The 24,907-nt window shown below is 45.7% G+C and overlaps 1 long non-coding RNA gene across 2 annotated transcripts in view; it reads left to right on the top strand.

The window, feature by feature from the left end:
• Positions 1 to 14,826: 14,826 nt before the first annotated feature.
• The window catches only part of LOC125946745 (uncharacterized), an 11,724-nt gene continuing 1,643 nt past the window's right edge, over positions 14,827 to 24,907 (top strand). Inside the window, exons 1-3 of one of the 2 annotated variants that reach the window (XR_007467841.1) lie at positions 14,827 to 15,000; positions 16,048 to 16,132; positions 17,068 to 17,277. This is a non-coding gene — a long non-coding RNA (uncharacterized LOC125946745). Of the gene's footprint in view, positions 15,001 to 16,047; positions 16,133 to 17,067; positions 17,278 to 24,907 lie in introns of those variants that run through there. The other variant, XR_007467842.1, reaches the window with a different exon arrangement.

The following is a 24,907-nucleotide window of genomic DNA, read 5'->3' as shown; positions in this document are numbered from 1 at the left end:
GCGGTGAAAGTCAAGTACAGGAGCCGACGATGAGAGCAATTTTTCAAGGCTGGAGTCAGTAATATCTTCGTCCACATCGTAGACGACGCCTGTTCTAGTTTCCTTGTCATACGCGGAGAATGCGCGCACCGGAATGTTGCCCAACTGACCAATTGCTTTTAGTGTGTCCAGTATGGTCTTTGTATTGACTTCCACAGACAGGATGTTCTTTTGAGCATTTATACGTATCTCTTCAACTTGGCCAGGGGCGACAAGTTCAAAATACTCCGTCAAGCTCTGCCTATTCAGAGAGTTCAAGATGTCTGTCGTCGTTGTTGGTACATACGAGATTGTGTATGACCGCACGCCACTCGCCTTTTTCGGTGGCTGCCGACCGGTCGGTGATGTCCTTCTGATCTTCCTCTTCAAACGGCGGCTTGAGACAACGGTGAAGTCGCTATCCGAGGCCATATCTTCAGTGGAATATCCATCGGAAGTATCAATGTCGACGACGCTGGGGCCGAAGCGGTCACTCACTATCGGAGGCACAAGGATGTGGTCGTCCAGGGCCCCATTGCTGGGAGGGGGTTTTATCCCCCATCCTAAGGGAAAACGTCCCCCAGTGTTCTTGTCTCTGATTCCAGAAATCACGAGAAAATCACAGGGATACACTGAGAGATCGGAGCTGAGGCAGATCGCTACGATCACTTCTTCTTCCTCCTTAGTGACATCAAGCTAGTCCATAAGTAAATGTTAAATAAGACACTGCATACAATATATCATCGCTAAGATTAATTTTTATATCTACTACACATTTTAATAAGAACAAAGAACGAAGGAGCCATAACACCAAAATAATTTTTTGAAAGTGTTTTTATCACTCCGGCTCGCCAACGGAGAATGTTCATAATGAGTGAAAAGCGACACAGTTCGCTGACCTAACATATGGAGTATGAGAATGATTAAGGCATGTTGCTTAAACGGGTGGAAAACTCACGTGGTATAAGGGTGTGCGGTGTGGTTTCAAATAAAAGCTCCATATAAATGTGTCTAAGCAAATTCTTCTCTTACAATCACACGTGCTTCTCCCGAGTAGACAATTTGTGACGTAGTTGCGCAGTACTCGTCCAGGATGTCTTGTTTATTGACGTCATTTCCTTGTTGTTGACGTCGTGTCCCGAAGATGCTGGTCTCGCCTTTGCAGACGTAGGAGCAATACACTAATGGTATGTCTAACATGGCACGGCATGTATTTAGCAAAGACACTTACACTGAAAGATAATTGCACTATAGTACAATGTACACAGTTTCGCAAAAAAAAAAAGATTCGTTGTCAGCTGTCTTCGTCGGGCACACAAAATATGCACAAAAGCGGAAGATATCGTTCAGAGAATGTACTTACACGGCAGAAAATAGTGGTCTACACAGGGTAGCTTCTTTTTGTTTTGTTGGACGCCAGCTGGCTCGAGATGAACCAGGTCAGTGTAGACAAAGGAGATAGTGATTCACAGTCCTGTTGGCCCCGGGCGTTAGCATAAACCTGGCAAACCTGCTGCGATTCTATGACATGCAGGCAGCAAATGTTTTGCGGCTTCAAAATCGACTTTAAAGGTACACAAAAACGATGTCACAATATCACGCATTCCCTTGAATGCCCTGACCGAGCTCTGTGCAATAACCTCAGACACTTTCTACTGGGGAAAGTTACGTCTCAATGACAAGAAGTGTCCATATTCACGCCTCTATCTGAAGTCATTGTTCTTTACAATGACATCGAAGAGCAATGATCGCAACGGTGGCAATCTTCAACCCGTGTATGCCAGATGCTTTAACCATGTCATGCGCCATACATAAAAACCATGCAATCCGCCGGTATTGACTCACTTTTAACAACGTTTTTGTAGGGAGCCGAAACATCAAAGTATTTTTACATAGTTTAGTACGTGTCCTGTTCCCTTCCTTCTTACTACCCATCATCCAGACGAGACGCGGCAAAGAAATTTCGCCAAAATATGGCATACACTCAAGGAAAAACAAACCTATATGCTGAAGGGACAAAACATAACGCTTTTAGTATACCGTTCTAACAGCAGAACTCTACGCTAGAAAAAGCGATAGTAAACACATAATAATTTACGTACATATTCTGACGAGCATTGTAAGATATTTTTCAGATAAGCGTGAAGAAAGCGCTGAAATCACACATCCAATACATATCCATCAATCCTAATCCAGCATCAGTACCAATCACGAACCAAGTTTGAAGAATAATCGTAATTCGTCATGTTAGAAAGTTTAGATAAATGCCGCTGATTTCGTAGCTTGCCCACTGATTTGGTCAGGGCTTGGCCGCAGAGTAGGTCGCACCTGCTTTTTTTTACCTTCCGTTACCTGAGTTTTACGGAAAGGCGTCTTTTTCTTCATATTATAAATTTTCATTATTAAAAGCCCCACCTAACGGATGTTTGTGTGCCGATGCCTCTAACCATTTAACCAACTTGAGTTACTGGGCAGATCATGCTCCAGTGGTTCAAGCAAGGCGCCGCTGCGATGAGGGAACTGGGTTCCCAACCAATCGTCGGGTCAACTTGAGGCGCCGGTATGTGACATTACAAATGTGGCGCCAATCAGCTAAGCCGTTTCACTGCAGTCTGTGTCACTATGAGTGGGTAGTGAATCGCGATGCTGCGCTGATAGAACAGGGTTGGAAACCAACCGTCGCACAAACTTGATTTACAGTCTACGTGCCGCTGTGCAATGCATCTCTTTGATGAACACTCGGAGTACTGGGTACGTACCAGTACCAGTAAAGAGATACACTTGGTCTCTCTTCACTGCAACTGACGCCAAATTGAACCCCTAGGTAAGTGCCACATGGTATGCGCCAGTGAGCATGCACGCTCTTTAATGACCATCTTCGATGCCAACTTGGTTATCTAGGTACGCGGCACTCGGTATCTGCTGCTCTTTAATGAAGCTCTTTGAAGCCAACATTGGTAACTATGTGTCACTTAGTATCTACCGTGTTTTAAAGTGAAAAAAAGATCATCTAAAATCTATTCGGTGCTGGACAGTATGAGCGAGTATCCCATATATTCAGACGAACGTGTCAGGGTGCTGTATTCTCACAGGCGTCACTCGATGACTGAGCTGCACGGCCCGCGCTTCAGTGACGTAGCGTGTATAGAGGGAAGCCACAGAGTTTAGCCCCGCTGCATACGGTGTCACAATACTGGTGTCACAATACAATACAATACGGTGTCACACCACATTGCTGCAATGATAATCACTGTAACGTCCATACCGTTCGCGAGATGGGTTGTGCATTTACGTTTAAATCAGTCACACGTCAACTTGTCCGACGCTACTTGCTGGCTATTGAGCAAGGTTTCCCGTTATAGATCACTATTGACTAAAACAAGTGTACATAATGATATGACTATTACATAAACCCACCACATGCTTAAATAGACATCTAGTGTAAACAGTTAAACAGACATAATCAGCAAGACAGAATGACTTGCTCATATTTTCAGCAAGCAAGGGTCCAGTGCAGCCGTTTAATTTACGAAGTCTGATTGCCTAATTTTACACGATCTCACCCTCGTCAGTTAAGTCTTGCAATAGCAGTTTATTGGGTAGATGTTCCAGAATTTCAGAGCTTATTTGATACTAAAACTCAGTTCTAATAAACGTGCCAAAGGAAACCTTAAACAAGCAAAGAATGAGTTTAGCTGTTAGGAGTCATTCTTCTAGATTGTTCCAGTCAGATGTTCCAGAATTTCAGAGCTCCGTAGCGTGTAGGCGACGCTACGGACGCAGCCGCACGTCAAATCAGCAATTCTGCGCCCGCCGCGGTAGAATTGCCGCTATGACGTTGCCCGAGGTAGCTTGTTCGATCACGATCTAGGCAGCCGCAATCTGCCTAGATCGGTCGCTCGCTTACTTAGATTGAAGGACGCCGCTTTTACAGACCCCCAGGGACACAACTTTATTCCTCATGCCAATACTATGGACTGCCTCATAAACCGATAGTGGTTATGGTAGTTACAGCCCCATAATTAAATTAATTCTAGGGGTCATGAGGACCCTGATCAAGAGAAGGAAATTTACAGAAAAATAAAATTAGGTTCGAGTGCTCTTGGTAGGCTTTGCCAAATCATGACTGGGAGCTTACAACTGTCGCTGAAAAAAAAAGTGTACAATTCTATTGGTACTAACATATAGGTCAGAAACTTGGAGGTTAACAAAGAAGCTCGAGAACAATTTAAAAATCGCACAAAGAGCGATGGGACGACAAATGTTAGGCCTAACGTTAAGAGACTGGGAGAGAGCGGTGTGAGTCAGAGAGCAATCGGGAATAGCCGACATTCTCATTTGACATTAAGCGGAAAAAATGGAGCTGCGCAGGGCATGTCATGCGTAGGATGGATAACCGGTGGGCCATTAGAGTTACAGAATGGATACCAAGAGAAGGAAAGCGCAGTCGAGGACTGCAGAAAATTAGGCGGGGAGATGAAGTTAGGAAATTTGCCGGCGCTTGTTGGAATCAGCTAGCGCAAGACAGGGGTAATTGGAGATCGCAGGGAGAGGGCTTCGTCCTGCAGTGGACATAAATATAGGCTGATGATGATAATAATGAATGCAATTATAGTTTAGTATTTCGCTGACGCTGCGATGTGTGGTGATGACAATGATAACCTTATCAGAGGTTGGGAACAATGGCTAAAAACAACGCCTCAAGTAAACACGTCTCACGCTGTGTTCTGTGTGCCAAACAGCACTGGTGCAGGCAATGCAACGTTTAACATCAACTCACCAATCTCGTACTGTGCCAAACGCTAAAGAAATTAAACAGTCGCCTCCGACATCACCGCTAGTTATCGGCCGGGCTCGGGTATTTTGACGCGGGCCCGGGCCGGGCTCGGACTTTCTGGTGGTGTGCATGTAACGTGCAGCCAGTTATACTTGCGCGTCTCGACCATGAAAAACCTGTTGCCCTGGCGCAGCAGGAAGCTAGCAGTGTTGCTCCTGTGTACTTCCCTTTTCTTCTTCCGTCGTATCTTGCGCTGTTTGAACAGAATGTAGAAGTCCATAAAGACCGAAAACGCCTCAAACCAAAGGATGCCATTGTATTGCTTACTTAAATCAATGTAATTAATGCTTTCAGCGTGGTGTAAGCGCGTTCGCGACTTGCCGATTCTTGATAGGCGAATCAATTGGTAAAAAGATGACTGGTAATGTAAGGCAATTCGTCACGCCGCTGCAATATGGCACTGCGTCCATCCATGATTGCACGCACGTTCTCAACCGGCTGCCTAGCAGCAGCGAATTGCGCTGCACCATGGACGAAAGAGAAGCTTTCTTTCTCCATTTACTACATCCATGCGCTGCGCTCACGTCCGCTCGTGGCTGCGCTTCGGCTAGAGTGTGCTAGAATACAGTTGAGTGGGACGAGCGGCTGGGGCAGCGCATGCTTTTCAGTGAGGCGCCCGACATCGAAAAATACTGTGGCGGCGCTGCGATAGAAGTGTATTGGGCCGCATCAAGGTCGCGCCGTTTGAATCTGCTGGCGATACTGCTCGGCAGGGTCATTCGTACTACTTCGCGCGCTGGCATTTGCGTTCAGACGGCTCAAATGGTGTTCATAATTGCATATGACATGTATTTATGCGTTAAGAATAAATTCCTCTCATTCTCTTATTTATTTTCTTTAATGCCGCTCGGTTATCTTTTTCGGTCTCGGGCGGGGTTCTGGCCGGTTTAGAGCCTGGCTCGGGCCGAGCTCGGGCCTAAAGTAGAAGGTGGCAGGCCGGGCCCGGCGGGTAACGTAGGTTATTTCGGGGGCCTGGGCCAGGCCCGGGTCTCGCCATAAAACTTTTGGTCGGGCACGGGCGGGCAGCCCAACGTAATAACGGGTCCGGTCTGAAAAAAATTGGCCCGTGCAGTGCTCTAGTGGGAACTGTATATTTAGTTTTTCATGAAAACAATAGTTTTCGTTGAAGTGTGACCATACTGCTTGCTGCAGCAATCGACATTTTAGAAAGGTAGCGTAGTATCTTACGGATATACATTTCAAGGGCACATTTAATACAAGGCTTTTTCGCGATGACTTAGGGAAGTTTACCTCGTACAGTTTCGAGGTCTGCATGCGTGTTTCCACAAAGGATCGCATGACAGTAGGAAAAAATGGCTTGTTCCAACACAACTGCATAGGTTGATTCTCCAGGACATACCTTGAATGTAGGGAATAACATAATTTTTATCCACTTGCACCGGTCCCTGCTTCCTCCTTCTAGTGAGCTGACGGCGGTGGCACAGGATGTTTCAATGCCCGCTTTCTCTGATGGCGAAGATTGTGCAGGTTACGTGTTTCTTCGAGTCAGCAACATAACCTTTCTTCGCAGTGGTGAAAGTCAGGCGTTAATGTCAGCAAGCGATGACACCTTGCGGATGCTGTTGCTGATGACAACTGGTCTGGTGACGTTCGGCCCCGCAGCAACGTACATTCTTCCAGTCGAGCTGCATTTGACGCTGCTGTGATTGCCAACACATTTCTAGCATTTTATACAACAGTTCTTCTCCCCATTAGCATATTTAAACTCCTCAAATACGTGTTCGACTGCCTGCCTGCTCACTAGCACTCCCTACTGCTCTCACAAACCACATGGATGACATTCTTGTTTGCTCATACACAATGGGTGTTATTAATTGGTTTCGTACACAGTTCTTGGAAGAAAGTGAAGACTTCGTAGAAAAAATAGTTATAGTCTTTGACGTACGTATTAAACTTTTGACGTAAGCACAAAGGTCATGTAGAAGAAACAGAAGCATTCATTATATTTGGTCTTAGAAAATAATGCCTTATGAGCAATTTCCAGCTTCTAATATTGTGCCACCATAAATACCTGAAATATACCACAGCTCTGCATTTACCGACTGCCATAACGCCTTTTGGATGGCCAATGTGGTAGACTAACGCATGGATATGTCAAAGGTAAAAAAGGTGTCCCTCACCATGTAAAGACATGTTACCAGTTACACGTATCAGTCCCAAATCCTAACCATGTATAAAGGAAGAACCATTCCAACTAACTGAAAAGCACAGTGAGAGGACGCATTTTGTTTTTCAAATGTAAAAGAAAGTAAATACGTGGAAGAGGCAAGCATTACATTTGTGCTATTGACGGGTGCCCAGTAATATAAAAGGGAAAAAAAGTAGAACTCACCTCGCGATGGCTCTCGATGGTGATGCGAATGTAACAACAACGTAACGTCAGACCCACGGAGTAAGATAAACAAGAGCGCCGACTCCGCCGCCGCGCAACGCATTCGCTCGGGACAAACCGTGCAACGCATTCGCTCGAGACAAACCGTGCAACGCAAATTATACATCGCGTAGCACCATCTGTCGAGGCGCGTGGAAAACACTCAACAGCTTGATTTCATGTGCGCATGCGCTGTGTGGCGGAGACCGGCGGCGACGGTGGCGCAGAACGGGCAGCGCGGCACCCGCAGAGCGTGTCATCTGCTACAAACGTGGACCTTCAGCCGTCTCAATTTGACAGCAATCAAACACAAAAAATATATGCGCACAAATATTAAAAGCGCAAATAAACACACGGTAGCGCTTTTATGCACGCATACGAAACGTGTTTAGATGTCTTTAGAGGAAACAGACGATAAATGATGCTGTACAAAAAGACACAACAGAAGTACTTGTTTTTCACTCCTCTACGTCTGCGCGGAAGCGAAGGTGCGAAATTTTCGTCTTCCTCGATTTGTTTACGATGTCTGCAGTATGTTTATTCATGCCGGACGGAACAAGGTAGCTTGATACTTGTGCGTGAAGAGACTGAGCAACAGGACAGTGTTTTGCTCCCGGCTGTAAATCTGGTTATGGCAAAGGACGCGAGAAGTTTTCGCTCTTCGCTTCGCTATCTGATCTTCAACTACTGCACCACTGGCGTCAAGAAATTCCTGAAAGTAAGCGAGCGCTTAAAGCAATGGACAAAATATGTGAGCGACACTTCGAGAAGCAGCTTATTTTTGATAAGCTTATTTTTGATATTGTAGGACGTCGCCTTTGTCATTGCTTCGGCAACGACAAAGGCGACGTCCTACAAGGTGTAAAGAAAGTGCCTCGACTTCGAAGCGGAGCAGTTCCTTCAATTTGTTTAGGGAAGCCTGGCGTATCTGAATGATGCTGAATGCCAAGAGGAACCAGAAGACACCAATGCGGAAGGACGGGAGGAGCTCAATTTAAATTTGTCTACAACTACACACAGTGCAGGTGCCTTTTCTTGTCCAGAGACATGCCGTAATGTAGAGAGAGAGAAAGGAAAGAAAGACAAGGAGGTTAGCCAGTGTAAATACCGGCTGGCTACCCTGTAGATTCTCAGCCTTGGATTCGAGATGATTCCCCCTGTTATGCAGACACATAATCAGAGCTTCTCTTGTGAAATAATGAGCAGGAAACACTGGCAGGAATTCCTAATTATTATGTTTAATGAGAATGTGGCGATTCTGCTCGTAAGAAAACCGCGCGACACGAAAAGCCCCACGAGAAACAAAGAAGCAAGCGAAGCACCTTAGCACGTGATGCGTGCTCAGATAAAAAAGAGTGATAAACGTCAGCTTTTCCATAAAAACTTCTTTTCGTTGTCGTCTGTCATTGCTTGAGACCACCCGAACTGCTGTTATATCGCCTTACCATTTGCTATAGCTTTTCTTTCCGTCTTAGTTTGCGTAATTTGTTTATTTTCTGTTCCTGTGCCTTGTAAAGTTCCATGTAGGCCACCTGACAAATGCCCTGCATTTGGCCCGTATAAAATAAATTAAACAAAATGATACATGACTTGATACATGACTCCTGCTAACGTGACTCTGTGAACCGCAAGAGCTTTGCGCGCTACAGGCGTCAGGGCGTGCGCGGAGCAGCTGACAAGCAGGTGCCCCCGCGCCTTTGCTCCTCTCCGCTGCAAAGTTTTCCTTCATTTGTAGCGCCGTCTGGCGAACACGCTGTGAAGCAGGAGCCGGCGTTGCAGAATGTGTCCCTTCCAGATGAGCGGAGTCGGCGCTCCAATCTTATCTTACTCCGTGGTCAGACCATAATCGTGAGGTCACGTTTATTTAACACATGTAGTGGTAATTCAGAGGCAGTCGATGTTACTGCTTTACAGGGTGTTCATTTTTAAGTTTTACGGAATTTGTAGAAATAGCCTGTGGTTGATAGCATAATTTCTATCATTGAGCTGGGTTTTTCGATGGGGCGGACATTAGTAGCGCAGAAATCGAAACACATGTACAACTAATTAACAAAAATTCACTAACGACCTTCTTAGGTAATAACATTATGACACATATTGCAATTTACGAATTGTAGCCGGCGAGCTTGTCAGTCGTATCCACTTGGAATGAATGTCATGAAACACTTCATGAAATTTCATGAAATGGGCTTCATGAAATATTTGTCATAACTAATTTCTCAATTCTAGTTGTCTTTTCAGCGAAGCATCACAAAAGATCACATGATCAATTAGCAGAGAATATTTCATGGAAGCATTTATCGACAGACAAGGCGTACGTCTGTATTCAAAAGGATTATACACCTTGAACTCTACGTGACTTGATACATCTAAGCCTTAAGTTTTCACCAATCACACAGTTTTGTAAAAGAAACAGCAGTTTAGGCGTTACAACGAAAATCAACCTAAACTTCCTTGCCGAAGTGCACCTGGCGCGGCCAAAACTCGAGCATGCACGAAGCCAACGAGCTCCCACGGCAGCCGATTAAGTCGGAGTGAACAGCTTCGTGGCCATGATGTCACTCATAGAGGGCGACCCTCGAACTTTCCGCCCCTTATAGGATTTGGGCAGATGTTAAAAAAAGGGGTTAATTTCAACCTGTCTTTGTCAATATTATTTAAATATGCCTGTTTCACAGCACCAATATTTGCAAGCTTTCTGTCTATCACCCGCTTGTTGCCGCTGTTGCATTTGATTTCAGTTGCCTGTCATCTGCATTTCCGCTTTTGACAATTACGCGTGGTTTGGCAATCCCCACACGTTACATATCAGTGCGTGCGAGTGACAATCTCGTGGCCCATCACATTTTCCATAACGCCGCCATGATTCTTCGCATTTCCGTGCGACGTGAATGCAGGGAAACGAGTTGTTACAAGCTTCAAGTGATGCGCTGCGAATTGCTAATATATTTTACTGAAGCACAATGGAGATCGAGCTCAGCGTCAATGTGTTTTTAATGTCGGTGCCACCTGCATTAAACTAGTGCTTCACTCTCTGTGCGACGGTACACTTGCAACATTTAGGTTCTTCTGATTGCCTGGAACGGTGACGTAGAAAAATTTTTCAGGGTGTTATTCTCTGCGCAAAGTTCACAATTCGCTCTGCCAGATATGAAAATAAAAACAAATTGGCAATAATAATTCTAAGAAAGCTTTAAAAAAAGAAACAGTAGACAGGTAAATGCAAAGCCTGTGCCGCAGGTAATCACATGAAGCTGTCTTTTGTATCCCTGGCAGGTGCGCACACAACATTCCAATGCTGATATATTTGCCCCATGACGTCTGCGCCGCAGTTTACGATCGCCCTTCTACGAATACTTTTGAGAAGACTAGAACAGGTGCGTGGATCTTGGAGCGTTTGCCTTTGCTTCACAATAGCTGAAAATGTCAAGCATGTGTTTCTGGCAGCTTGATTAGTGATTGTTATTAGGGAAGTATTTTTTCAATTAGTCTTCAAATTCATGTTGCAATATAATTCTGCAAAATCTTAAATTATGTTTCCAGAAAATCGAGACCTATGTTGTACTAAAAAAATACTAGAAGGATTTTAATTGACATGCTCGACCGGTGAGGATCACAACGAAAATGTTTTGGCTAGATGGTGAGCTTTCCTAGCCTAAGAACTTTCGTGAGGAGTAATAAATGGAGCGCGGCAGCGCCTGCGAGGCAGCCTCCAAACTAGATTAAGGGGATTCGTAATGGCCACCGTCGGAGATTAATGGAAAAGGGGAGCATTTCTCGGGTAGCGGGTGGTGCTTACTCCATGCGTCTCTTTCTTCCCAATGCTAGACCTTAAATGGCCTGCAGACTGTGACCACACTGTTTGAGATGGCGGTCACTGCTAATGCGCTCAAATGCAAAAATTCGCACTCTTTTTATTTCCATTTTGTGTTCTCGTTCGCGTTGCAAAGCGGAAGGAATTTCCTCGTAACTATTATTTAAAACCATATTTTTGGCACGTGCGAAATGGTAACGAAATATAAAAGGAAATATGAAAAGGACATTAACCAAATACCAGGGTGTGTTTGGTGGACAGGGTGTACTTTAACGCGTTATGCCAACGGCGCGCTGCATGATGGTCTACAGTTTTTTAGGCAAGTTCCAGCTAGTGACAGTCTCCATGAAGGTGGTGCCACCCTGAAGATGCTTCCACTCTTGGATGGTTTGTCATAATTCTCAATACGCACTGGCTTTCATGGAAATTTTGGGGGGTTATTTCAAAAGCAAGCGTGAACAAATCGTTTCAAAAACTTGGAGGACGCTTAAGCTTCGACTTTAGGAGTGGTACGCGATAGCGTTATTTGGCGCCGATGACGCCGACACCGACTCCGGTTTTTCTGCGACATGGGGCCCAATAGAAAATAATGGTGGGCCGATCCCGGCGGCCGTGCAGGGCGGAGCGTTGGCTCATACCACAGTAAGGCAGAGGTTACAAACAACGGCTCATGAATGGTTCATAATCCCGTAAGCAAGGTAACAGGGGTTGTGTTTCAGTGTCCGCGTAACAGAATTATGTTTGCTCGTATATTCAAATGAGAAACCGACGGTATCATGTCTGTAGGTTTTGTGTAAGTCGGACTTTACAAATTTTGTGACGCATTTTACTTTCAGAAATTCAATTAGTTCAGTAACGCCTCTGCGCTACGCGTGGGGCCTGCATGGATTTAGTTCGGGTTCATTGTTTCTGACGGCCAACGCCACCGGCGGCGCACGCTAACAATGTGTTTTCTGTGGCACGCTATTGCGTTAAAACCACGTTTTTTTATTTTAGGCCTGCAGATACTGGTGTGATCGAGAGTAATTAAGAAGCGATGATGCTAACAAAACCTTCATCATTGCGGTCACACTCCTGTGCTGTAGTCATGCTCGGGAGAATACAAGAACAGTTTTCTTTTTGCTTTATATTCTGGGTGGTCGTCCACTTGGTTTTCCAGGCCACGACGCGTCCCGTTGGCTATTGGGCCTCGTTTCGGTTCCTATAGCGTGGTGACACGGACGTTATCCGAATGCGCAAGCCCTGGGCATCGACGCTTTACTCATGGAATCGTCAGGCAGCCGAACGGTAGGCGATGTGGTTGCCACTGGCACATGTATCGTGCACCTCCCCTCTCGCGTCAGACGAGACAAACGCTGCCTCCGTGGGTCTCTGCTGCTCCTTCTTCGTCTTCCCTTTGACACGATCCACCCAGCTAGGCTCCTTCTGTATCCTCACGCTCGACACCGAGTGCCCTTAGGATCGAGAGCGGTTCCTTGTTTCCCCGTGCTTCCAGGCAGCTGGCGTGCGAGAGCGGCTTCTCTGTGCTGCGCTCCCGCACAGCTGGCGTACGGAAGGGGCTCTTGCCGCCCGCCGTCTTGACGTCGGTCCCCAGCTGTAGCTGCTCGGCGCGTCGGCGCCGCTGCCACCGTCGGCTTGAGACGATATAGGCAACTTTAAATTTGTTCCTGCACTCCTTGGCCGCCGTGTGGTGCGACCCACCGTACCACGTGCACTTCGGATCGCACTGGTGATCTTCCGCTGGCGATCATTTGCTGCAGGCGCGACACCACTTGCTTCCCGGGTTGGAACACTTGTCAGCCAGGTGTCCCAGTCCTCCACACTCGTAGCAGACTTTCGTGTGCCGTCAGTTGAGCGTGCGGTGAATTATGCTCGCTCCGCATGCGACGTAGTTGAGCACCATGATGCCCATGAAAAGCACCACCACCACGAAGGTGTTCTTGATCCGCCTGGCCTCCAAAGCAGACGGATTCCGATGATTTATAATTCTCGCTCTCAGTTGAGCCTCGCTGACTTCCACGTCGACTCCTCTTATGATATCCTTACATGTATTCTCGTATGGGGCTAGGTACGCCGCCACCCCAAACGTGCCTTCGCCGAGCCTGGTTTGCTGCACTCTGGCGTACGCGTCCGCGTTTTTCTCATGCGTGGTGCACGACACTAGAATGTTCTGAACTCCATTTTGACACATCGTGTCCTCTTCAATTTCGACCGCAGCCACGGCTTCCGCCATGGCCAAGGCTTTCTCAAAGCGTATGTTACTAACCTTGTTTACACTCAGACCATATCCCTCTGTCTGACAATCTGCATGCATACCATCAATGCATATCAATGCATACCAATGCATAGCAATGCGTTCCACGCTATTCGCACTGCGTGCGAATAGCGTGGTATGCATTGGCAATATCGCGGCCGAAATCATTTTGCATATCGCCGGCGTACTTCTTGACCTTTCAGTACGAAGGGCCTGCAGCAAAGTAAAATCTTGTAACCTTCCATTTATATGCTGCAAACTTGAAATTTTTATTGCAGCAGAATGGAGACCGATATCAGTCGCACGACCTTTCGAATGTCAGTGCCAGCAACATTAAACTAGCACTTTATTCTGTGGACGACGGTACATTTAAATATAAGTAAAGTTGTTCCAAATGTCTCACATGCTTTCGTAGACAATTAATTCAAAACTTTATACTCCATGCAAAGGTCACAATCCACTCTATTAGTTATTAAAATCCAAATATTGACAAGAATCATTCTAGTTAAATTAAATAAGATATGGAAATATAAAACAGATAGATGCAAAGCTTATGTCGGCGCTAATCACCTGAAGCTGTCTTTTGTTCTTGGCAGCTGCGCACATAGGACTCGCGTAGTGAATTTTTGCCGCATGACGTCTGCGCTGCTTAGTTCCCTATCGCCCACCTGCAAATGCTTATGAGAAGGCTACAGCGCATGCGTTGGAATGTTTGTCTTTGCTTCAAAATGGCATAAAATGTCAAGCAAGCCTGACTGGCGACTTGATTGTTGTTAAGGAATTTTTATGTGAAAAGTTACCTGGCTGGCAACTTGATTGTTGTTAAGGAATTTTTATGTGAAAAGTTAGCCTTCAAATTTCAGTTCCGACATTACGCTACAGAATTTCAAATTCTGCTTCCACAAGAATCGGAGCTTTTGTCAAACTAAAAGACTGCGAAAAGGATTCAGAGCAGCTGTAGCGGCTTCATTGTTCCATACATGCTTGACCGGTGGGGACCAAAACCAAAAGATTTTCGCTAGATGGCGAGCTTTTCTTGCCTAAGTATTTCGGTGGGCAGTAATAAAGGGAGCGGGTAGCGCCACCGTGATAGCTTCAAAACTATAGCTCCTGGAACTTCTTAAAGTAGCGCCAACTGCCTGCAGCGCCTCCTGGTTTAGTTAAAGTAAAAAAAGATTCGAAATTCGCGCACCCGACGCATCCCGTTGCGTTATGCGGCCGTGCGAGTTTAACAGGCCAATCCGTTAACGTCGCATCATGGCCTGTTGCGGCTTTGCCTTTCCCTTTGCGGGAACAAGCTGAGAAGAATCCAGATTTGCGATACCAGTTATCGTCACCAGCACATCTGGGGTGCTATTTTGTAGAAATGACTTTCTATGAGCACAGGACAGCTGGACAGGTGGCGCCACCTCGCGGAACCGCCGAATAGTCTGGTGTGAGAAGGGCACGGCCGGAAGGTGGTGTTATCGCTGTGCGCGGCGTGTTTTGTTAGTCGTTTCCGTTGTGTTGCACGCGAATATGTCCCGTTCTACGAAGTTCAGGCGAACGTGTTTTGTTGTAGATTTTACGAACACTCCTGCAAACACGGCAAACGCTCCAGAAGCAGTGAATTTTTACAGATTCCCAGCGTGGGCCCACTTTGGTGAGCGCCGTCAAACGTGGATCCGCTTGGTCCGTAGGCAGAGGTAAGCACATTTGTCAGTACGTACTACATACGCGTTGAGCTTTACAGGTTGGATTGTTTAGCAAGAATGAGCGTTCGTCTCGCCGATAGCACGTTCAAGTTTCGACTGCTTCCTGCTTTTCAGCATCGACGGCGCTGGGGACGGGGAACCCGGTGCACACACACGTATTTGTAGCCGCCACTTCGTCGCTAATCGGAAGTCTGACAAGTCGACCAGCCCGAGCTACAATCCAAGCATTTTTCCAGCTGTGTATAAGAAAAGAAGCCACCCCGCTGATTGCTAGGGTCGTTACAATCAGTGAATTCCTTGCAGAGAAACTGCAGCGATATTGGCACGCGTTAACCATTTGCCGGTGACCTGTTTTACACCGGCTAATCAAAATTTGGCGGTCGATCGGCAGAAGTTTCCCGAATGTTCTCGCCGATCTTGCATAATAGTGCCAATCTTTTCGAATGGTAGTGTACATCCTGGAACGTACGCGGGCACCAGCAATTATGGTGAAATGTACAATGACGCACTTGCCGAGATTTCGACCACCGATGAATGCATTTGCCGCAATTGTGCTTTGAGTGTTACTTGTTTTTCAGGGCGAAATCTCGCCTAATGAACAGTTCATCTCACGACTCGATGCATTGCTATTGTGTGTTTCTTCACCGTCACTACAACGTGAGAATGTATGTTTTAAGCTGCATGGTGCGTCACTTGTGCAGTTGTACCGGAAAGCAAACGTACTAGTGATTCGACGTTTAATGGGTCAATTATTCGCATGTGGTACATACAGAAGCTGATAAGCTGAATATTGTGCAGGCATCAATCTTGAAAGCTTGAAAGCCTTGCTAGTGGCGTTCACTACACGTTTATTGGTGCGTGTTCGCGAGCTTTTCTGAGTTTGCTTCACTGCAATACAGATCTGTGTTGTGCAGAAGTTTCGTAAGGCACACCCTCTGTAATGGACTGTGCAAAATACAGTTGTCGCACGCACGAATTACGTGTTAATGAGAATGTTTCTTAGGCTGTGCTTCCTGGAGTTATCTGTGACATTTATAGGTTGAAGAAAAGGCGCGCACATGCGCCAGGGCCCTCTTCGAGGACTACCCCTGCTGCACCAACCGTGGGCAAGCCTACGGACCAGGTAATGTTTTGTAAAACCGTTAGCGTCCAGTAACGCCACAATTCATTATTTCTTTTAACACGAAAGTGTTTTATGCCGGGGTCCACCAAGACTTCACTGACGTATTTCCGTCACGGAAATACGTCATAGAACATAATACAAAGAAAGAAACCAGAAGAAAAAGTTCCACAAACATGCAAAATTTGGAAATCGAACCCACGACCTCTCGGTCCGCGACGATAGATCGCCGAGCGTTTAACCCATTGCGCCAGAAACGCATTTGCAGAGAGCTACACAGACGCGCCTTATATATCTAACACTCCTCCGTGTACCCGCGCTCTTGCTCGGGGCGGTGCCGCCGCCTACGAGCAGAAAAGAGAAGTACTGCATTATGACACTAACGCGCACCGACAGTGAACGCTTCGGTGGTCTCAGCGCTACGACGCCTCGATGCCAGCATTCGAAGGGACGCTGGCATCAAGAAGCACTACCAACGCCACCTAGGTGGCGTTCACCGCACTCAGCACAGCGGAGCCTGGCCTCCGCAATTAGCTCTGAAAATGTTTCTGAAGTTGATCGCGGAGGCTGCAATTACGACGCGCTGTACGCGCTGATTTGACTCGGTGACGATTCAGTTACGTGCTTTGTCTTGCACGTTGTATTAGTGTGTCAGTTACGTGCTTCGTCTTTCGCGTTGTGCTAGCGTGTGCAGCGTAGTGCAGCTTCCATATGCACGATGGTTGCTCATGGTCATCGACGTTGGTAGTCGTGATGGAGGAGACGTGCCACCAGGCGTCAGCGTGGGTGCATCAACGCCAAGGGCGCTTTAGCCACAAAACACCAATAGACATTATATATCAATGTGCAATAAACATTACACTAGTTCTGTGAAGACACGTTTCACTTTCGTGTTCTATACCGATTCCTATATAAGAGGGATCAACCACATTTTTCAGCTGTTGCGCAATGCAGCCAGCGGCGGCCAAGATGAGGGAGCCCAGGAATTTTTTGAACAGAACACAAGAGAGGTATGACAGGTCACATACTGCATATGCAGCTATGTAAAGTATTTAAATGAATTATGCTTGCATGTTCTGCATTTAAATGAATGATGGGAGGATGTCCCTGGCTAAACAATGTCTTTCCCACGATCTCTTCTTTTGCTGGTGTGCCCACAAGATGTGTACTGACAGTGTGGATTTTAGATATTAGTGAAATGCTTCACTAACAGTGACCTCGCATATTCTGCTTCAGATTGGCACGATGGCAACCACCTCTGAGGAATCGTTCGCTGACCTTCACATTTTCCTCAGTGACACAGAGGGTACCACTGCATCTGTCCAAATTTCATGTAGATTTTTCTCGGAGCACACCGTTCAAACAGAAACTGCAATAACTAGTTGCACTGCAGCAGGCCCAGACCACAAGACCGTTTATTTCTCAGGCTTTAAATCAGTGCAGACCAGCGAGCCGCCATGCTAAGCCTGTGTGCAGTGACTCTTCCTGTCTTTTCATTGTTTTTGAGTATGCTTCCAGAGACAAGAACTGTATATGAGCTGAGCAAAGCTGACCGACTGACACTTTTCTTCAAGAAAGTTAAGACCGCTCTCAGTTACACTCCCCTGGGTGCCTTGTTTGTTACGCACCGCAGGACTGGAGCTAGATGTTTCATTATTGTTCTCACAGCAGGATTCACAAAAACACAACAATAAATTCAATGGCACCATAAAGATGATGCGAATTCTACAATGCCACCATGCTTTAAGCAACGCTATCCACAGTGAGATCAAAGCATAGGGTCCCAAATCAGTGGAGCTGCAGATCTGGATGTACTCGCAGTACAAAGGGACATATACAGCGAAATTCTTAATTGGAATTGCTCCCAATGGCACCATTATGTTTCTACCTAAGGCGTATGGAGGCAGGTCAACAGATGCTTTTATTGCTGTTGACACGGGCATCCTTTCTTTGCTAGAGCCTGTGACATTGTACTTGCTGACAAAGGCTTCCCTGGAGTGCGGGTGGACACAACAGAGGCAGAGGCAGTCTTAGATATGCCACCTTTTTCAGCAGGGGGAATTTCATGAAAGAAGAGATGAATGAGACGTACAACATTACCAGTGTCCGTGTTATTGTAGAGCGTATGATTCAACGACTAAAATTTTTCAATATCCTTAATGTACGGCTTCCAATTGAGCTTCATGACCACATTGACAGAATTCTGCATGAGATTTGTGTGTTGGCGAACTTGCAAAGTAATATATTCAAGAAGAGCGAGTAATGTTTCAACCATGATAAATAATGTGCATACAGCAAACATGTTTGCTAACGCACGAGTCAGCAGCACACAAGCTTCTATAAAGTACTGAAGAAAAATATATTTTGCATTTCGGATTCACTGTGTTAAACGGCTGAGAAAGTAATTGCTGTGTTATGTACGGCCAATATCCTATGGTAAAACCCTATTGCACACTCACTGCCATGTTATGTTATGTACACAGCATAGCTCACCCATCGTTGACACAACTTGCTTCTTCCAAAAATTTATTACAAGGAGACTGTATAATCAATCAGTATGTGAAGACATGTGCGTGCTGTTGAGAGAAAGATGAATGATAGCTAGAGAAGTCTACCAGTGTGAAAGGCTTGACATGCTAATGCATATTTAATATTTATTTATTTATTTGAGTATGCGATCAGCCCCTTACAGCGCCTAGATAAAATGCATACTGCAAAATCAGGTGTTGCAATAGAATCTCACAACAGACAAGATTACAATTGGGCATGGCAAAGCAGTAAGACATTTTGATGAAATTACCATCGTGCTACTGTTTTTGGCACAACAAATGTTGAAGGTTGCCAAATAAAATATTGAAACAATCTCTGTTTCTTGCTTTGACTGGAGGTAAGGAAAAAATGTTCACACTGGAATGTGACCTTGCATGAGGAATCGTCACATGGCATAATTGTGACTTGTTTACACTGTGAACCAATTGTGCATAACTGCACCAGGTGAAAATTTTAAGCTATATACGAGCTACTAACTTTGGTAGAAGGTGAATAAAGTAAAAGCGTTCAAGCTGTACCACAGCATTACTCACGAACTCCTCACTTCGCTTGACTGTAATGATGGGTTGTTGCTTTGGTGTGTAAATAAGAAGTGTACATAATTGTAGCGCTAGAACATACAGGGCTATTTGTATTTGTATGTTGTATGCATGTGATTGCTTTAGCTGGCAATCCCCTCCTTCTGTCACGGTAGGATAGGCAAGCGGGTTGCCTTCGAGAAAGACATCTCGCCCGCTTCTTTTGGAGTAGGGACACTTGATCTCGAGGAGCTCTGTGCCACCAAGCATTTCTATAACCCATCTGGATTGCAACCAAGCCACGGCTACTTCCCCTTTGTCACAAAGCTTGCTTCGTGTACTGTTGTACCGGCACTAAAAGCATACCAGCATCGGACAGCTAGCTCAAGCTTAATGCCATACAACATAGCACATGTGGTGTAACACTCTTTGGTGTGAGAATGCTGTCTGCAACAGCCCCTTGATCTTTTCTGCACCACAATATCTTGTGAGCCATTGTAGTCGTAATCCTGCATAACCTGTAAAAGATACGCTGCGTATCATGTTAATACAAGATACATCATGCATCTGTGTAGTCATTTGCACGTGGGCTGCTTTCATGAGTAGGCACTGTGTTAAAATTGATTAAAGCTTGCCCTTCTAATTTCCATGGCTCTGTTCGTTGGCTACTGCAATTAACTGACGCGCACTAACTGACACGCACACAGTACTCTCGTAATATTGCTTGGCGCTTGTAGTGAGACAGCCGTAGTGGTGATCCTGAGTATATGTTGTTGTGTCTCGCACCCACATGTAATCACTGCACGCAGCGTGAAAACAATTTTTTAATTAAAGTCTATACGTTCTCGTTTGTTTATTTTAGGTTAATGTAAATGTCTACTTGCATGTCAGACTCACCTGGTCAGCACTTGTATCTGCTTGAGCAGACGTCTCGCGTCTTCTTTTTGCAAGGAGCATGTCTACCATGGGGCCCTTTATTTCCTTGAAGTGGTCCAGAACAACCATTGGGTTAAGGGCATTGTGGACTGGAGCATCTATGAAATACTATACTTTTAATTGTAGGCTCCAAGTACAAAGGCGGTGAAAAACAAATTTTATACAAACGAAAAAATGCACCACATCTAACAACGTTGCAGTCACTGGTTGCAAATATTCTTCTTTCTTGAATTTTATTTAGGCTGATTTCATGTTCACACATTATAATTGAATTTAAGATAGTTAAATTTAGTTTTTAGTTATCTACTGCCGTTGACAAACAGAAGCAAAAGAAAATATGTTTATGCTGCGGAACTCTAGCTTCAGTTATGATGTCTACTTGGTTCACTTACGATGACCTGACGAGTTCATGTCGATGTTACATCTGTGTGTGTGACGGCGGAGTTGTCTCATCGAGCGAAGCTGACGCCGATTGCCGTGCTCATCCCTGCTGCAAGAACTGTATTATAAGTTTCGCTTCCGCCTTCATAGCCGTATTGTGCGCTTAAACAGGAAAACAAAAAGCATCTGTAAAGAGTCAAATACAGGCGTTTAATGATAGCTTCACTGCAATACTACTATGTAATGTGGTGAAGTAATAACATGTTTAGAAATTCGCTTGAGTGACAGTTGGCAAATCGCTTGTGTAGAAGTTGCTGCTCATACATTTCGCAGCCACGAACACGTCAAAGTCGGAACTCCGATCCGCCTAGTAACATAAATGTTAACCCGAAGCGGCGAAGTGTAACTCTGGACCGAATAGCTGATATTGCTCGTCGCCTTCAGTTTTCTCTCTCAAATATGCGTGACACATATCGCTTGCTTTGTCACCCACATGCAGCTCCCTCTTGACACTTCTGCGCGAGACTGTGTCATAAACTTATGTCACCAAGTAAGCCATTAATAAAAGCTTGGCTATTTGTTCAGTGTGTGTATGCACGGCTTTCTATGAGACATCATACTACTGCGTCCATTTAAAAGCATTCTCGGCTATGTCTGTACTAACTTGTACTTTGCTGCTGCTCCGTCTATTTAAAATATTGAATGATGTACGCGGATTCCTACGAATACGAGAGACAAAACATTATGAGCAATAGCTCGTTTCGGTGGCGGCTTTTCTAACGAACGAGGGATTTACAAGCAAATGTAGGCGTTAAATGCGGCATTGATAAATGATCGGGGTCCAATATGCCTGAAATAGGAGGAAATTGGTAGCCACAAACGCCAAAATAAGCAGATATAATGTGAAAAACCTTAACATTTGGAAATCGCGTGTACTCATTCCTACGACAAATCGACTTAGCGTTCGTCAATGAATTTCTAGCGTAGCCGTAGAATCTCCATGTGATGGCTGCAACGGAGATTCTACGGGCTGGTTGCAACGTTGCAGGCGGCAGGGCTGGCTGCAACGCAGGGGACCTGAGTTCGAAACCCGGTGAATGGAACTTCTTTTTCTTTTTTTAGTTCATTCGTCGTGACAAAAAACTTTGTCGCCACTTTCATTTGGCAAGATTACAGCAGTGAGTACTCAATGCCGTCCGACAGCAACGTAGATTTACGGATGCGCTTCGCTGTTTTAACATCTGCTGTCTAACGCATTGGATGTTGGAAATTAGGGTAAGCGTGTATAATGAACAGTTCTGAAAAAATACCGTTTGCTTTGTTGTTTCGACAATTAACGGTACCGTTATTACGATTAAAGGGCTGTATGAACCACTTGTGCAACTCTGATGAACTACCGAGTTTGCGACATCATCTTCGCTCGAGCTTATTGATACGTAGCACACTAAAAATAACAGGTCATAGTTTCTTAATACCCTAGGGATCACACAACCGAGTTTATGGATTGATGCAGCGCTGCATTCCGGGGGGACTATTACAATTTTATTGCGAATGTAAAGTTCTGTGTTGTTGTATTCAGCTTTGTGGAAATCTTTGTCCTCCTTGATTTAACGTATCGTTAAGAAGATCACCTGGGTACTTCAGACGTACTCCGAAAAAGAAAATTGCTCAGGATTCGTTCGGCGTACATAGTAACTATCCGACACATCAAATGTTTGACGTTCGCCTGACGCATCTTCAGACACGTTGCTGAAAAGAAAGCTTAGCACTTGGTTAAAACTACGCAGCAGTGACCGTAAGCGTGTTCGAATGCAGCACTGTCCCAGCATACCGTCATCGAATGAAGATAACCTTTTGCCTTTCGAGTAAGCCTTTCTGCTTGGCGCTCCCCAGCTCTGGTTTCTGGTTGTGCAGGAGTCTGTGCGTTCTTCGTCAACTGCAAAGGCCACAGCAGTGGCGTGTTTGCAGCGGCCCTCGACCCCGGCTTTGCACGAACATTTTGCTGATTTTGATTGTCCTTTCTTTCTCGAGCTGAAATAACATATTCATGTATACACAAAACGTCGTCAAGTGTACGTGAACGTATAACTGTGGGGAGTTATACTTAATTCAAGGACAACATCGTAGCTCCGTGCAGGGCGCTTCGTTTGTGGGACACACTTCCCATAAATAGTGACGGCGTTTTCTTCCTACCGCTCACAAACATCGTAGGCATGCCCTGCCTCATATAAATGCCGTCCTATTCCTAGGTAAGAGGTCCTAAAAAACGTTTTCCAGTTCAGGAGGCTCTGAAAGCCGCAACGGAGGAGCACGGCCAAAGCCATGATCGTCGTGTCGTCTGCTACGCGTCACCCCATATTTCGCAACTTCGCCACAGTGGCGCTGCGTTCGCGAGTGCGCCAGTGGCGACGCACAGCGGCCGCCCGGTGCCAATATCCCAATGCCTTTTCAAGTGATGTCACGCTTTTGGAAATGGTGTGTACGTATGCGTCACGTTTTTGAATAGGCCAGTCAACAGCTCCCTCCGTGGGGCGGATGTTTGTTTCATCTTCGCTTCTCTTTTTCCGGGGACAGTATAGCGAACTTATTTTGTAAAGGGACATTTCATAAAAGCGCATGTCCATCTTACGTAAAGAAAACTTGTTTTATAACCTTATAACGCGAAAGCTGCCGTTGCGTAAAGAAAGCCAAACGCAAGTGCTGCTATTTTTGAAGCCGTAGCCACATATTTGTCGTGTCCACATTCAATCCATGCCGTTGAGTCCATGCAAAATGGCGGACTCTGTTGAAGCCGAGCAGCTGACTGTCGCATCACCGAGCGTTCACACTACTCAGTAATGTACAGCAAGTGATTGCGGCCCAAGAAGGTGTACTTTCGTCTGTGAAGAAATTCAGACGCTGCTTCTGGGAAACGTGGGATAGAAGAAAGAGGTGAGTAAATATTCTCGTGTAGTGCTTGCATTGTTGCGTGGTTTTCGTTGCATGTATTGAATGACGTGTGATCTTTTCTTTTTATAGGAAGAGCCTACATGAATTATTCATAACACCGGAGGACAAAATTTGGAACATAGTGGATCGAGAACTGTCAAGGCACCGAGCACGTTTCAGTAGGGCACCTCCACTATAGAACAATAGCTTTGTCAGAGTGATCACTGCGACGGTAACCCTTCCTCGGAACCGTCAGTGCCCCTGCACTGACGGTTCCGCTCCGAGAAAGAAGCTGCTACAACGGGAAATGTGACTAGCAACTTTAATTTTTTTTACATTAACGGTATAAAAAGGTAAAACATAAAATAACCAAATCGAAGTGAGCATTTAAGGCGGGCGATAAGCTTAGACAAAATGCTTGCCTTACTGTGTTACGGTCGGGCTGAAATTTTCTAGTATTTAGAAAGGCTTCAAAATGCCGGCGAAAGGTCCACGCGTGTCGAATGAAGAGGCCACTAGTAAAGTTCAGGTTCTTCTGTACCATTCCTCTACTTGGGCGTCCGAGACGGACCACCAGAGCCGGTCTACGCAAGTAGAGGCTGTACTAGCGCTAACGATAGCGGGATGGGTTCGCTAGGTTGCTTCTCGAAGACTGAAGTAGACAGATGACGAAAACAAAAAGACACTTTCTATTTACAATTATTTACAGGACTTTACAAATACAAGTACACATACAAGGCGGAACTGGTACGCATAGGGCGACCCTATATCAACATAGTCGATGGTGCATAGCACTGTAGTTTGTCCAGGATGCTTGGACGGGGCAACGGGGCCACATTTTCAACCCTTCGGTGCTCCGTCCCAAGCCTTTACCACCCAATCGCCACCGAGTGGCTATGAGTGGTCCGCCGACGCACCAATCACAAATCCTGTACAAGTATCGTCTTGTTCGCCGGCACTTCCAGCATTGCGCTTCTCCCAAGCGCCCTTTTCTCCATCACCTTTTACGGTCTCTTTCTCCTTCGCCCTCAAAACAACATACAAATAAAAACAACGCTCCAAGAAAGGGGGGGGGGGGGATGACAGATGCGTAGCATGCGTGCTCCCGCGCAAAGCTACAGCGACCATCACAATGGTTTGAATAAAATCATAATAAGCAGGTAGTACCTGCACGCCAAAGTGGTTGACCTTTGGCGTGACCCCTTCCCCACTCGTACTTATTAGAAAAACCGATAGCGTAGTAGCTGCGTGCCATACGTCAATGGAAGCTGTCAAACGACACTTTAGGCTCTGTTCAGTAAATGCTTGCTCAGAGAAGCTTTTCACGACGCTCTCCGAAACGGGTTGTCAAAGCGGTTATAATTTGAAAGGTGCATATGGTGAATAATGAGTACTGCGTTCAGGCTTTCTGTGCCCATTACACGCCCGTTACGCGCCCATGAGGAGCCAGCGACAGTCACAGACA

The sequence above is a fragment of the Dermacentor silvarum genome, chromosome 7, assembly GCF_013339745.2.
Source record: "Dermacentor silvarum isolate Dsil-2018 chromosome 7, BIME_Dsil_1.4, whole genome shotgun sequence".
Lineage (NCBI taxonomy): Eukaryota > Metazoa > Arthropoda > Arachnida > Ixodida > Ixodidae > Dermacentor > Dermacentor silvarum.
This window is presented reverse-complemented; position numbering and strand designations above follow the sequence as displayed.